Genomic DNA, 17,133 nt, shown 5'->3' with positions numbered 1-17,133 from the left:
TCTCATTTGAGGACGAATGTTCCCAAGGGGGAGATGTTGTAACATCCCGCCTTAGAAAAAGCTAGATTTAGAAAGAATTAATTTGGAAAGATCGAAATTGAAAATTTTGCAAGTTATGCTAAGTTATGCGTTTTGGTTCAACTTCAAACGACCATAACTTTCAGTACATGATGAGTTAGGTGGCCCATATATATCAAATGAAAGGTCATGGAATCCTCTTTCCAAACCCACCGAGTTTTCTAAGTTTCGAGTTCAGATGAGAGAGATATACTCGTTTGAAATCTATTTGTCCAATTAAGGAAAGTTATCCAAAATTATGAGGGGTAATTTGGTCTTTTCCTTACCCCTTCAAATTAAAACGGTTTTAGTATGGTTTTATGGGTCTAAACTGATTTGGTTCAGTTTTCACAATTCTATTTACGCATGGGGTTTTAGAAGAGAGTTCAAGAAAAGAAAAAAAGAGAAAAGAGGGAAGGTTCAAGGCGTTCATCAAGATTTCTTGCGAATCGAGGATTGTTTCGCCAAGGGTTTGACCCCTAAGAGGTATGTGAATTCTCATAGTGTTAGGTTCATTCACCCACACGCCAATCATGCTATTTTAATGCAATTTCGTTCTTGAGGTTGAAGGATTTGAGTTCTTGATGAGATTTCTTGTAATTTCATTCTTAATCTACAAAAGTATAAGTAAGGGTGACTATGCGAGAGCGGCTTATCTATTAAGTCCTTAGGGTTACTTAAGGTGAATGCTTATTGAGATTAAATGGCTTATATGTTGCTTATGTTGTATCTTATGCCTCTTATACTTATTTTAATGAACTTTTCTCAAAATTGGCATATGCATGGTTTCCAACCAAAATGTCTTTTTTAAGCATGGTTTTTGCATGGCTATCGTACTTAGTACATTAAATGTGCTAACCCATATTTAATCTATTTTACTACAACTGTAGGTTCCAGCAAGTGAGTTGCTTTCCGTCTAGTTCAAAGGACTAGGATTGAGTTCTTCCAAGACTTGTGGTATGTCCTCATGGATCCGAGGACAAGTGTTCATTTCTTTCATGTAATAGACATTTTTTGAATTTCTATTTTAAAGGGCCGTGACCCTACTTTTGTTTCAAGATACTTTTAGATGACCATGTGAGACAAGTAGACTTCCACTGTGTTAAATTATACTTTTCTATTGTATATATTTAAAGAAAAGTTTTAATTTCGTACCACTTTCTATATATAGAATATTATGAATTCTATGAGGCTTGTATGAGGCTCTTTGGAGTCTTGTACATAATGTCGCGTCCGGGGTGTAGGCTCGGGTTGTGAAAAAAGTGGTATCAGAGCAGAATGTTTTGAGATGGTTTTAGGATTGATGTCTCACAAGCTATGTCGAGTAGAGTCTTGTTCATGGGTGTGAATCACGACATATTTATGAATGAGAGGCTATATGTTGTTAGGAAACTTCACATCTTTCATTACTCTTTAAGTCGTTCCTTAGAGTTTTTACTTTATGAAGTCCTTTTCCTAACCCTTCTCTTGTGTTTATAGGATATGAATACAAGAAGGATGGAAGAGGAGATCGTGAATGAGGGAGTTTCTCCCCAAGGTCCTCAAGGTGACCAAGTTCCACAAGGCAATCAAGTGTCGGTTGATCCTCCGGCTATGTCCAATTAAGAAGTTAGGTCGGCTCTTTTTATGATGACTCAAGCCGTAACTACTCAAGCCTAAGCCATGACGACCCAAGCTACTAGGGGAATTAAAACTCATGTGAACCCTATTGTGAGTACTATGGCTTCTAGGTTGAGAAACTTTGTGAGGATGAATCCTTCAGTGTTTCTAGGTTCTAAGATGGGAGAGGATCCCTAAGAGTTTGTGGATGAGGTGTATAAGGTAGTGAATTCTATGGGGGTGAATTCTATAGAAAAAGCAGAACTTGCTGCTCATCAATTGAAGGATGTTGCCCAAGTTTGGTTCACTCAATGGAAGAATAATATTCCATTAGGAGCGGGGCATATAGATTGGGAAGTGTTCAAGAAAGCATTCCTTGATAGGTTTTTTCCCTATGAGAAGTGGTAGGCTAAGGTGGAGGAGTTTATCAATCTTATGCAAGGTAGCATAAATGTGCAAGAGTATTCCTTCAAATTTACCCTATTATCTAAGTATGCTCCATCTTTGGTGTCTAAATCTAGGGATGAGATGAGTAGATATGTGTCGGGTGTGTCCGACCTAGTTGAGGAAGAACGATCTTTTCAATGTTTTGATAGTTCGCTAAAGTTGCTTGTGTCTGTAGGCTTCGCTCTTGCGAAGGCCAGCCGCTTAAGCAACCTTCGCTTTTGTGAAGGAGGCTTTGCTTAAGAGACACCTGTGTTTTAGGTAGGGTTCATTTAAGCGAACCCTTGATCATTTGTGCGATATTTGGGAGGGTTTTTGGCCTGCCATTTTGGGGTTCAAGCCATTTTCTTCCAATTTTTTTGCTTTGGGGACCCTTGGTGGCGAATTTTGAAAGGATTTTCTATGCTAGGTCAGTTGAGTAAGTTTTCTTGATCCTAAACCTTTATTTTTCATTGATTAATTATGAGTTTTCACATCAAAATGTGAGTATTTGGTGGGTTAATGACAAGGTTTTTCAAGAAATCCAGAATTTACTAAAATGGTGATTTTGAAGTGGTTTTGATCCCCTTTTCGAAATAATTTTCACTAAAGAGTTCTGTTGTTTTAATACTTTGTTTTAGTTATTGTTTTCCTTTTGAATACATGTATGTGTTCATTAATAAAAGTTGGTACTTCCTTTGGGTTGTTCTTTTTTTAAAAACATAAGAAGTTATTCTCATTTGTCCCAAAGATTAAATAACATAGTGCTTAGAAATGTTCAAATTCCAATGGAGTTAGAAAACATTATCGATATTTTTTAATTAAATTATTATTGAAAATCATTTCGAAACAGGGATCAAAACCACTTCAAAATCACCAATTTACGAAATTCTTGGGTTCTTGAAAAAACTTGCCATTAACCCACCAAAAACCCACATTTTGATTTTAATGATGTTGATTGGTGTTGATCATTGCCTTTCCTAATGCTATAGTGATATTTGATTTTAATTTGTTCAATTGGGATTTATACTTAGCACCGAAAGGGCTTTGAGGTGGAGGGTCAAATAGGGTAGTCTGAAGTGGATACCTCTAGTAGCTAACTATGTGCCCCAGTAGGATTGCCTTAAATGACCTAACTAGTAGATCCACTTTAGCAAAAGATGATATGTACGGATTTTACCTTTGCAAGTAGAATTCACTTCTTTCGGTACGTGGGATATACAAGAATTCATGATATAGCTCTCATTGTCTTATAATTGATTAAAGCTAATATCCCAAAAATAACTATGTTTCTTCAAAGCTTTTCTTATGTCTCTTATTTTAAATTGTATTGACCATATTTCATGATCTACATGTAATTACCTATTTAAGCATTCAAATGTTCAAATATTATATTGGTCATGCCTTAGATGTTTTATGCCATTCATGCTACCATGTCTATTTTAGGCATATTGCCCCATACTTAGTACATTCCATGTACTAATGCATATTTGTTCCTACATTATTTAATTAATTTAGGGTCTGATGCTTCTACCTCTTACTCTTGTTGCAAGTTGATTCTTCTAGATTTCAAGTAATTGGTGACTCCTCATGATCCAAGGACCGAGACACTTTTACTTGCTTTATGTCTTTCTAGTTTTTGGATGATGTATGTGGTGTATGGGTTATGTCCCAACCACTTATTTTGATATTTAGATGAATTATTGAGTCTTATGATAGACATTGGTTTGGTCAAACTCTTTTGAAACATGAAATGTTACTTTTGAAATTTTTAATTATTTTATCTTGTATGATGCATTCTAAGAGGCTTGTGTTGGGTCTTTCGGGGTTTTATTTGCCATGTTACATCTAGGGTATACTTTTGGTCATGACAGGCTTGATATTTAGAGTAGAAAGTTTTGAAGGTCCTAGGATTTCTCATAAGCCACAACGACTGATTCTTATTCATGAGTGTGAAGGACACCATATTTATGAATACGAAGCTATAATACATTTGGGAAACTCCACTTCTTTCACCACTCTAAATTCATGCGATAGATTTTAACTCTATATGTTTCTCTCCTAATCATTATCTGATGCTTTTCAGGATATGGCCCTCGAAGAGTGTACATTAGGAGGAATATCAATGACAATGTGGAACAAGAAGCTCCTAGAGATGCTTTTCAAGAAGCTCCTCAAGATCCAACCGACCCTTTGGCCAAACAAGTGACTAATGCAAAGTTTTGAGTTGATTGTCAAGTGTTGTCCTAAGCCATGATGGCTTAAAACAATAGGGAGGTTGTGGTCCCCCTGAATCCAAATGTGGGTACCACGTCAACTTGAGTGAGGGACTTCACTAAATTGAATCCTCTGGAGTTTCATGGTTATAAGGTTGAGGAAGATCCCCAAGAGTTCATTGATGAGGTATATAAGGTTTTGATGATCATGGGAGTGACGCCGGTGGAAAAGGAGAAATTGACCGCTTATCAAATTGAGGGTGTTTCTCATGTTTGGTTCAACCAATGGAAGGAATAGAGGGTAGATAATGTGGGTCCTCTTTATTGGGAAAAGTTAAAAGTATCCTTCTTTGATAGGTTCTTGCCCCTTGAGATGACGGAGACAAAGGTACATGAATTCATCAACCTTTGTCAAGGGAATATAAGTGTTATGCCTTGAAATTCGCATAATTGTCAAGATATGATTTTACTATGGTTGTTGATCCTAGGGTAAATATGAGCAAGTTTATTTTGGGAGTGTCCGAAATGGTGGTTAAGGAATATCGTACCTCCATGCTCATTATGTAAATGGACATTTCTCGTTTAATGATTCATGCTCAACAAATCAAAGAGGAGAAGCTGAAGGAAAGGTCTAGGGATGCAAAGAGGGAAATGTCCAATGATGGTGCCTTTTTGCATTCAACGCCCGATAGACATGGTTGTTCTAGGTTCTGACAAAGGTTTTCCTATCAAGGCTTCTCCAATTTTTCGACTCCTAAGTTCAACAAAGATAGGGTGTTTAACCCTAAGCCTTAAGGAGGAAATGGTTGTGGAAATGGGTCTTCGGTTCCTGCATGCCAAAAGAGTGGTAAGAGTCATATGGGAAAATTCTTGATGGGTACAGAAAATATTTTTGGTTGTGGCAAGAGTGGTCACCGCTTAAGAGATTGTCCATCTATATTTGACAAGGGAAAATATAGTAGGCAAGCTCCGCCTAGTGGTTGGGGTTCAAGTGCTCCTAAGTAAAACTGATTATATGCCCTTCAAACTCGACATGATCAAGAGGGTTCTCCTGATGTTGTTATCGGTACGTTGAAAGTCTTTCACCTTGATGCTTACACTTTTCTTGATTCCAGTGCTACCTTGTCTTTTGTGATGCCATATTTGGCTATGAGGTTTGATGTTTCCCTAGATGTGTTGTTACACCCTTTTCCAGTCTTTACTCCTATTGGTGAATCTATTATTGCTAATAGTGTCTATAGAAATTATCCTATATCCATATCCCATAGATTCACCTATGATAATCTTGTATAGATTGATATGATAAATTTCTATGTCATTCTTGGTATGGATTGACTCCACTTTTGTTATGGTTCTATTGATTGTAGAACATGAGTGGTTAAGTTTATTTTTCTAAATGAGCCCGTCCTAGAGTGGAAAGGGTGAAATTATATGCCTAAGGGTCAATTTGTTTCTTGTCTTAAAGCTAGAAAAATGATTTCTAAGGGTTGTATATATCATCTTGTTAGGGTTAGGAGTACGGATTCCAAAAACACCCACTCTTGAGTTGGTCCCCATTGTAAATGAGTTTATGGAAGTGTTTCCTGATAATTTACCTAGTGTTATTTCCGAAAGGGAAATAGACTTTGGTATTGACCTTCTTCCAGATATGCAACCTATCTCTATTCCTCCTCACTATATGGCTCTGGCAAAACTTAAGGAATTTAAAGAGCAATTGAAAGATTTTTTTTATAAGGGCTTCATTTGATATAGTATCTCTTCATGGGTGCTCTGGTTTTGTTTTTTTTGTATGAAAGATGGTTTAATTCACATGTGCGTTGACAATTGAACAAGGTCACTAATAAGAATAAGTATCATCTTCCAAGAATAGATTATTTATTTGATCAACTCCAAGGAGCAAGTTACTTCTCAAATATCGACCTCCAGTCGGGTTATCACCAATTGAGGGTAAAGGAAGATAACATTTCGAAGAAGGCTTTTCAAACTCGGTGTGGCATTATGATTATTTGGTAATTTGGTTTGGTTTGACTAATGCTCAGGCCACATTCATGGACTTAATGAATAGAGTGTTTGGATAATATCTTGATACGTTTCTAATTATGTTTATTGATGATATCTTAATTTACTCAAGGAGTGAGGATGAACATGTCGATCATTTGAGGATTGTGTTACAAGTCATCAAGGACCAACAACTATTTGAAAAGTATAGTAAATCAAAATTTTGGGTGAGGTCTGTGGCTTTTCTTGGTCACATCCTTTTCGGTAAGGCTATTGAGGTAGATCCTAAGAAGACAGATCCGGTTAAGAGCTGGCCTAGACTTTTATACCCTTCGGATACTCGAAGCTTCTTGGGTTCTTCTTGTTATTATAGAAGGTTTGTGAAAGGATTTTCTTCGATTGCCTCTCAATTGGATGCATTGATCCAAAAGAAAGTTAAGTTCCTATGGTCGGAAGCATGTGAAAAGAGTTTCCAATAATTGAAAGATAGAATTACCTCCGCTTCGGTGTTGACTTTGTTGGATAGGCACAAGGATGCATTAGTACATGAATCGTACTAAGTATGATAGCAATGCAAAAGACTTATGAAATTGTGCTAAAAAGGACTTTACGTGACATGCAATTACAAAGATAAATCATAAGATAAATGAATTAGAAAACATAAGTCATAATCATGGTAAATGCAAGCTAAACATCGTTAAAACATATGTGAGATACTTTAGAAAGTAACCTTAGTTCATTATTGTGAGAATTGTACCATATAACCGACATAGACCATATAAGCTATAACATGAAATCCGATGTTTATCCCACATTGAAAAGAGATATCCTTAACCACCAAGGTAAAAACCATACATTTGAGCTTAAGTGGATCCACTAGCTAATGTCTATATAAAATAAACCTATGGTGGCACATAATTATGTGATAAGGAGATTGTTATTAGAAACCCGACCTCTACAGATGGGAGAGCTTCAATCTCAATATTGTCTCAGTGCTAAGTATAAATCCCACAAAATATTCATTAATCATATTCATCTTATTATACATGGAAAGGTACAAGTAAGCAATCAATCCAAGCTATAGTTCATTTAGAATAGCTCCTAAATCTTGATTCCACTTAGGTGAGAAAACCTTTCAACCCTTATGAATCCTTTTTGTGAGAAAACCTTTCACAACAACTACAACCTTGATACTTACTCTCAAAGCATCCTCAAATCATTTACATCAATTTCATCAAAAAACATGCATATATTCATAAATTCATCTTTCATAGTTCATAAGCTTAACCATGTGTTCATAGTCTAAATTTTATGAATCGTGCATGGGTTCATATGAATTTTACTCAAAACCATGTAATTACTTCAATTCATGCCTAAATAGATAGAAAACAACCAATTAGATCATAATTGAAAAGAAACCATGAAGATTGAAGAAAAAATCCTAACTTGAATTGAGAATCTATATATCTTTAAGAAATTATAGATTTTAGGAACCTTATGGAGGAAAGGACTCCATAGGTGAATACTAGCACACCTTAGAGTTTAAGGCCCAATTGCTATGGTGAGTTTGAGATCTTGGTGCTTGAAACCCTAGATTGTTCTTCCTTGAGTTGAGGGAATATTAAGGGGGTGTACTTGGAGGGAATTTAGGAGTTTAGGGGAATGATTTAGAATGGGTAGTTTTAGGGTCTAAAAGACTTATAAAAGTCTTAGGATTAGAACCAAAATGATCTAGTTTAGATATTAATAAATTAGGGAAATGACCTAAAAACCCCTTAAAATTAACTGCTAATTGTTCTACATTTTGGACCTACGGATCGTACTGATCAACTGTAGAGTATATAAACTTAAAAATTCGGACAAACATTCGACGGACCCTATCTACGGCCTATTGGTATTCCTACGGTCCGTAGACACAAATTGGAGAAACCAACTTGACTTGTTAAAAGTTCACCATGTCAGTGACCTACCTACGAGACCTATATACGACTCGTACAATGGTTGACAGGCCGTTCCGCTCAACCGTAAAAGAGGTATTGGGACTTGATTTTGAAAAATTATTTTCCCCCTTCCTACGGTTTCTCTCTACACCTTGTAGAAGCTTCTACGGTCTGTAGATGGGACCCGTAGAAACAACATGTAACCCTCAAATCCCTTTTCTTCCTTTTCTAAAATCCAAGGTGTTATAATATCTCTCCCTTGGGAATATTCATTTTTGAATGGGACTCAAACTAGCATGAAAAGGATATGAGAGAAATTATCAACCCAACATGGATGAAATCTCATCAAAATACACATAACCAAGGGGGAACATCGACTCCAAGCTAAATAATATTTAAAACATCATTTTATAACACCTACATGCAAGTGCTACTAAAATGCACATAATCATGAAGTAATCAATCAAGTTAACTCATTTTTGTAAAAATCAATTTTTTATGAGCATGCATGTATGAGGAAACATGAGAATTTGTCACGACCCAACCCATCGGGCTGTGCAGGACCCACTCTAACACCTAAGTAGGAGAACCCTCATATCCCAATAGTAAAAACATGCAGAAATTTTAAGAAAACAGAAATAAATATAACACTATGATTTTATAAATAATGCCTTTAGACACACTATTAGTTAAACTACAAGGTAATTTAAACAACTCATAATGGATCTAGTCTAAACAGGTACAAGAGCTACTAAAAGTACAACTGGACAGGTTAAATAAAAGACATAGCTCCCACCATGCGGAAGGAAGAATAAAAGCTGTTGGAGATTTTCTTCCTAATGAAATGTCACCAATCCTGCATCCAAACTATGTCAAAAGACATAGCAAGAGTAGTATCAGTACAAAACACACGTATTGGTAGGCATCATCGGTCAACCCGACGCCCACCACATAACATATGAAACCAACTAGTAAGATCATGGAATAAACCACTCGCTTCTCCACCTTCAACCCTTTCCACTGAAATACCTCCAATCACACTAGCATTCTAACTACTAACTCATTTTTAATCAACCCACTTACCGAATTCTTGATCATAGCTTAACCATTCTAATCACATAAGAAATATCCGAAGTACAAACACAAATAAGTCAACTAACCGTACACGTCCTACCTTACTTCCTAGTCACATTACCTACCATAGTCACATAATATCCTGATTCAAGCTTTCTTAACACTAACCCAACCTCTTTTCCCCAAGGTGAAATCCACCTAAGCATTTTCCATCGCATTCACTATCTCTACCCTCGCCATTACAACCCACGAACAACCAACTATAATCGTCATAACACGGGTCCACTAAGTACAACATATACAAACTAATACAATACTTTACTCATAACGTATATCAAGTGTATACAATTTTGTCAACAAGTACACGAACAACGAATAACTCACATTTATATCACATCATTGGTCCTCTCACAGAATCCAAACTCAAACAGTTAGCATGCCGAAACGTGGCAACCGATCCCAAGTTAGTGTGCTGAAACGTGGCAGCCGATCCCATGTTTATGCCAGAACGTGGCAATCCGATCCCATATTATGTCGGAACGTGGCAATCCGATCCAAGTTAGTTATGCCGGAACGTGGCAATCAAATCCCATTCAGACACCACAATCACAAACACTAGTACATCATCAAGATCATACATTTAAGTCCTAATTTCATGGTAATGATAATTCATCTATCTCATTTATAACAAGTGTGATCAACATTGCAACATTTATAGATATACAAGTATCATAATGAAGCAAGAACAATCATACATCACACAATCATAGAATCATAACCATCACCTACGAATTACTCCTCAATCCCTATCGCATATGTAATAATTGACCATACTCAGCCCTAGTTCATCGTTAGGATTTCTCATTAGGTTTTAATCACCATTCATCACAATACCTCAATTTCATCACTTCAATTATCGGATGTAGCATACATTCATGAATCTAGTTCCACTCTTGATTTCATGTCCTCATTCTTGACCTAATTCTATCCATGATAACAATTCTAGGTTTTTCTAACAACTCATCAATTTCTCCTCACAAGGCATAAATCCACATTCTTTGAATTCTAAGGATTATTCATGTAAGTTACTCGGTGCACAAAGGTCTACACAGAACCCTACCATTGATTACACATATCACGTAGTAAGTACAGATTCAAAACTACTCAATTGTAAGAAACCTAGCCTACCTGGGCGCCAAGGAGTTGTACGGAGTTTTTGACTTCGATTCGAGTTTTTTGGGTTCGTGACGGTGAATTTAGCCAAGGATTCGTAAGATTTCGCCATCCCCACGCTAGAAATCTCTTTCTCCCTCCTTCCCTAGCTTAGAGCAGCTTTTCTGAGGTTTCTAGGGTGTTTTACGACTTATTTAGGTATTTTAGGAAGATAGAGAAAAATAGAATTTCTCGAAATTTACATTTTGCCTTGCTTATCCTGCTCTAGTGCTAACTTACCCCGCCTTGGCGGCGGCGCCCTGCGGCACCTAGCCCGCCCTGGCAGGTCAGTGGCCCAGATTTTCTCAAATCTTTTCTTTTCCTAATTAACGACAGTTCGGGTCATTACAGAATTACTAAGATACATGAAACCAAAGGATAGACATGAGGAACTAAATACCTCAAGATATAATAGGATCAGAGGGAAAGAAATGGGGATATCAGGAAATCATATTGGCGCCGGCCTCCCAAGTAGCACCCTCAACTAACTGATTCCTCCAAAGAACCTTCACGGAAACAACTTTCTTATTTCTTAACTTTTTAACTTGCCGATCCAAAATCTCAACTAGAACTTCTTCATAAGAAAGACTCTCCTTTATACCAAGACGCTCCAATGGGACAATAGATGTCGGATCACCAACACATTTCTTCAACTAGGAGACGTAAAAAATGGATGCACCGATGCTAAGTCATTAGGAAAATCAAGCTCATAGGCAACCATACCAATACCCCTCAAGATCTGATATGGGCCAACATATTAGGGCTAAGATTCCCATTCCTTCCAAAGCTCATACACCCTTCATAAGTGAAATTTTCAAGTAAACTCAATCATAAACTTCAAACTCAAGATCTCTCCTCCTAGCATCAACATAGGATTTTTATCGACTTTGAGCCATTTTTCAACCTTTCTCTAATAAGACAAACTTTCTACATCGACTCATCTACCAACTCGGGACCTATCAAGGCAACCTCACAACCTTCAAAACAACCTATAGGAGATCTACACCTCCTACCATAAAGGGCTTCAAATAGAGCCATACTAATGCTTGAACAATAGTTATTATTATAAAAAAACTCAATCAGAGGTAAGAGATCGTCTCAATTACCCATGAAATCAATCACACAAGCTCTCAACATATATTCAAAATTCTTAATAGTATGTTCTGCTTACCTGATGATTTGGGTATGGAAGTCCGTACCAAGCTTGTTATGTATGCCAAGATCGTTTTGGAAAGACTTCCAAAATTGAGAAGTAAATTGGGTACAACGGTCAATGATAATGGATAGGGGCACTCCATGCAACCTAACAATATCCCTTAAATACAACTTAGCATAGTCTTTAACAAAATAGGAAACCTTGACGCGAATGAAATGAGCCAACTTCTTCATACGATCTACGATAACCCAAATTGAGTCATGTTGTCTATTGGTGCAGGGTAAGCCCAGAATAAAGTTCATATTCAAATCCTCCCACTTCCAAGTAAGAATCATTATATCTCGGGACAAACCTCCCGACTTTTGATGATCAATTCCTACTTGTTGACAGATAGGACACTTAGCCACGAATTTCGCTATATCCTTCTTCATCCCATTCCACCAATAAACCAGAGGCAAGTCACTGTACATCTTGGTGGTTCCCAGGTGAATGGAATATCAAGAACTATGGGCCTCTTATAAGATTTTTTCTCTCATGTCATCTACATTGGTAACACACAAACGGCCTTGATATCAAAGCACACCATCTCAATATATGTTACTCTCTTTATTTTATGATTTATAATATTCTTATGCATTAGTCACACAATATATGTCACTCTCCTTATCTCAATTTAAGTGGCACAAATAAAAATTCTAGAGTCAACCAAAAAAAAAAATAATTATTTTATATCTCAAATTGTTATTATTTTGATTTATAGTCATTTTTATGTAATTATCAATTATATAACATATTTAAAAATGAATCAAGAAAAATAAATTAACACATAGAAATTTTTGAAAGTATTGCTTCTAGCCACTTATTAATATTTAATAATAATAATAATAATAATAATTAATTAATTAATCATTTCTATTTTTTTTTGAAATTTTATGAACAATTTTAATATTGTGATTTATAGTCTTTTTTTTTTTATGTAATTATTAAAAATATGACAAATTTTAAAATAAAGTAGGACAAATAAATTTAACACAGAAAAATTCGAAAGTAATGCTTTTAGCCACTTATTAATATTAAATAAATAAATAATAATAATAATTAATTGATCATTTCTAAAAATTTGTTGAAATTTTATGATCAAATTATTTAATTTTAATCTTGATAAAAAACAATGTTAAATTTTAAATACATATAAGGAAGAAATAGTGGGGGATGGTGTGGGACGTGGATTATTGTGTGGTAAAGAAATGACATATGCAAAGGACACTTTAGTCCACACACTCAAAAAGTATACATAGTTGCTATAGTAAGATTCCCTTAGGTACAATTATATTGCTTTCATTCTGATTGAAATGAATACTATTTAAAAGCCAAGTAGACATGTTGACAAGGTGTGTGCTTATTCTCATTCATAAGATAGTAGTAGAAGTACATATTGTCAAGAGATAAAAAGAATAACGCATTCTCTAATAGACGCCAATTACAACTTGTTTAGTTTAATCGGGCTTTTCAATTTCAACAATTAGCTTTGTTGTTGGCAATGCATTCTCTTGTTGGTCCCACCAAGTTTTGGCTTTTGTGTTACTTCATTATTATGCCCTTTGCCAATTTTGTGTTTACTGCACCTAATGGTTATAACATGTTACTTCCTCATTATTTTATTTTTTTTTTCATTTAAAATATAATATAAATATTTTTTGATAATCTTTTACCCAACTTTTTTCACATGACATATTTAAAATTAATATTATTGTATAAATATTAAGTGAATGGTTGTGACTTTTTCATAGTCCAAAATAAAATGATTGTTCATAGCACAAGGAAATTGTTGGTACTTTTTTTCATTTTTACCATTCATTTAATATGAGGCTCTTAACTATTTTATTTCTAAGGAAATATTTTGGTAATGATAAAAAGGGTAATAGTGGAAACTTCCTCTATTATGGACCATAATGATGACGTAGAGGACAGCAGGGCTAAATCGGAAGATAATTTTATTCTACCTAGAAAGAGTAATCGTGTAAAAATACCATCTAAAAGATTTGTTGACTTTGTCTAATAGAACGTTGGGGCAAAGTGCGTGCTAAATATGCGGCAAGTGAAATAGCAAGTATCTGATATAAATCTATTATCTCTAGGCGTAGTTAGGTTAGGCTATTGTTGTTGCATCGTATCCCTATTTCTCATCTCTATTTTCTTCTGTAATTCTCTTCTCATCTCCTCTGTTTCTTCTTATTTTCTTGCAGTTCTCTGTAATAATTAGTTGTTGTAATTTCATTCAGTAACTAATATAAGGATCAGTTGGTTGTTATTGGGTTTGTTCTATTGGTGCTTTCATCCAGAGGTCTTTTAACGGAGGACCAACAACGACTCAAGGCTCTTGTTGATGGGTCTGTTAGGGAAGCAACCACTTCCTTCGAGAAGGAATTAGCGGAAATTCGTTCAATGTTACTGGAGGTAGTGAGTAAGAAAAATCATGACCCACCAATGGCAATAGCACGACAGGATAACCCTCCAGCGGCACCAACTCTATGGCACACGTCAGCGGCTGTGGAATTTGGACGATTTCGCGGAGAGCATTCATATGCTTGGATTTTTCAAGCAAAGCGCTACTTTGAATTTTACGAAATTGAAGATTCACTGAAACTCACGATGGCGTCATTCTATCTTGATGGAGATGCGCTTGAGTGGTATCGATGGTTATTTCGGAACAAACAATTGATCAGATCGGAGCATTTTGCAGAGAGAGCAAGGGTTCGTTTCAAACCAAAAGGTCTTGAATCTGCTGAAGGTCGTCTGGCGAAACTTAGGCAAGTAACCACAGTATCGGAGTTACACGATTGTTTTGAAGCCATAGCTAATGAGACAGATGATATTTCAGATGGGTTGATGGTAAGGCTTTTTGTTTCTGGGCTTAGAGAAGACATCAAAAACTCAATTCTCAGTCACGAGCCTAAAACTTATGATGACACACTTAAATGGGCATATATACATGAGCGTCGCATTCAGGCAGAAAAAGGCACGAATCAACCCGCTTTTGCTAACAGAGGGGCATTACTTTTTCCTAGCCCTAATCAGCATTCCTCAACCTCGGTCATTCCATCTCTAACAAGGACGATGACTTCTACTTTGAATCGCCCACCACTCAAATGCCTTACCCATTCCGAGATTCAGAGTCGGTGTGAGCGTGGATTATGCTACTATTGTGAGGAAAAATACTTTGCAGGCCATAAGTGTAAGACTCCGCCTCAGTTACTGCTTCTAACAGAGGGCTCAGATATTCAACCTGACTTACCAGCACCATTTATCCCTGATGACCTATTAGCAGAAGAGCTACAAGTTCTAGAAGTCCAAGAGTAGTCTGCTATTTCATATCATGCCTTGGCAAGTGGACATTCATCATCCACATTATGATTTCTCGGGCACGTAAATAGATCTCCGGTCCAAGTATTGTTGGATGGAGGAAGTGACCATAGTTTTGTCTAGACGTGAGTAGCCAATTTTTTGCAGCTTCCAGTTGACTCCACTCCCAATTTCTTTGTGATGGTTGGTAGCGGTCAACGAATCCATTGTGATGGTGTTGTATGGTAGGTTAGTCTAACGGTTCATGGATATGCTCTCTCACTTGATTTATATTTGCTTCCTATACATGGTGCGGACATTATTCTTGGTGCTGCGTGGCTCTCTACACTCGGAAGGGTGATGCAAGATTATGCTGAGCGTTTGTTTGAATTCACTTTAGAAGGGAAAAATATATGTTGGAAAGGGGATATTCCAAACACGGCAATGCCAGTTCAATTGCATAGCCTTCGAAGGTACGTCGCTACTGATGCAGTCTCTTCATATTACTGCCTACAAGTAGTGCAAAATGAAGTCTCAACTGAGGAACTCACTAATCCAGACTTGGTCCCTATTTCAGATGAGTTTTCTGATGTTTTCCTTAAACCAAAAGGATTGCCACCATCACGGTCACAAGATCATGCGATTCACTTAAATCTTGGGGCTGAACCGGTTAATGTTAAGCCGTATTGCTATCCTTACTTCCAAAAACAAGTTATGGAACAATTGGTTGCAGACATGATTAGGGATGGGGTTATCAGGCCTAGCAGGAGTCCATTCTCCTCTCCAGTGTTGTTAGTTCAAAAAAAAGATGGTACCTGGAGATTTTGTGTGGATTGTAGGGCTCTCAATGCCATTACTGTGAGGGATAGGTTTCCTATTCCACTATTGATGAGCTATTCGATGAGTTAAATTGTGCAATTTATTTTTTGAAGCTCGACTTACTATCTGGATACCATCAGATTAGGGTCAGAGCAGAAAATATCGCCAAAACAGCATTTTGAACACATGATGGTCACTACGAATTTTTGTGATGCCATTTGGGTTGCCTAATGCTCCGTCCACATTCCAGGCCACCATTAAGGAGATATTTAGGCCTTATCTCCGATGGTTTGTGTTGGTATTTTTTGATGATAACTTGATCTATAGCCCCAATTGGAAGGACCACCTGATCCACTTACGATCAGTGCTCGAATTACTTCGACAAAATCAGTTGGTGGCCAAGAGGGAAAAATGTTTATTTGGTCAACATTTAGTACAGTACCTGGGACATATGATATCTAAGCAGGGCCTAAATGTGGATTCAAGAAAAATTGCAACTATCCAACAGTGGCCCCCGCCCAAGAATGTTAAGGAAGTTCATAGTTTCCTAGGTCTTGCAGGCTATTACCGGCGCTTCATTCATCATTATGCTTCTATAGCGGAACCCCTCACTGATTTGTTGCACAAGGAACCGTTTAGGTGGAATACTTCTACATAGGCTTCCTTTGAGACTTTAAAAGCTAAACTTAGCACAACTCCTGTACTAGCACTGTTGGATTCTTCCCAAGATTTTCAACTAGAAACTGATGCGTCTGGGCGAGGTATAGGAGCTGTCTTATCTCAAAAAGGGCACACAATAGCTACAAAATTATTAGCTACGACATCAAATTCGTCACTAATTGTTTGCTTGTAGTGACAAAATTTAGTTTTCATGCTTAAATATATGAGATACATACGTTTAGTGACGAAACATAAAAAATTGTAGCAAAGTTTTGTCCACTAAAGTTTTCCACCAAAAAATGAATTGGCGCAATTTGTTGACTAGTGTTAGTCACGAATTTAAAGTTATCGGTGACACATTATTCGTCGTTAATGATGTAGCTAGTTCGTGACAAATTATTTTTTGTCTTAGATTTATTAATTTTTGGACACAAAAAAATATCGTCTCAAAAAGTATGTTGTTACAATATCGACAAATTAGAGTTCGTAGTTAAATATTATAATATTTAGCTATAAAAATTTAGATTTAATTATGACATATATTATCGTCACTAATAATATAAATTATTGGTGACAAACATTTCATTGTCTCTAATCAATCTGTGATTTAGTGATAACAAAAATGTTGTCACAAAAT

Source organism: Solanum verrucosum, unplaced genomic scaffold, assembly GCF_900185275.1.
Source record: "Solanum verrucosum unplaced genomic scaffold, falcon-dt-bn FXZP01000092.1, whole genome shotgun sequence".
NCBI classification, from domain to species: domain Eukaryota; kingdom Viridiplantae; phylum Streptophyta; class Magnoliopsida; order Solanales; family Solanaceae; genus Solanum; species Solanum verrucosum.
Note: the sequence above shows the minus strand (reverse complement) of the source record.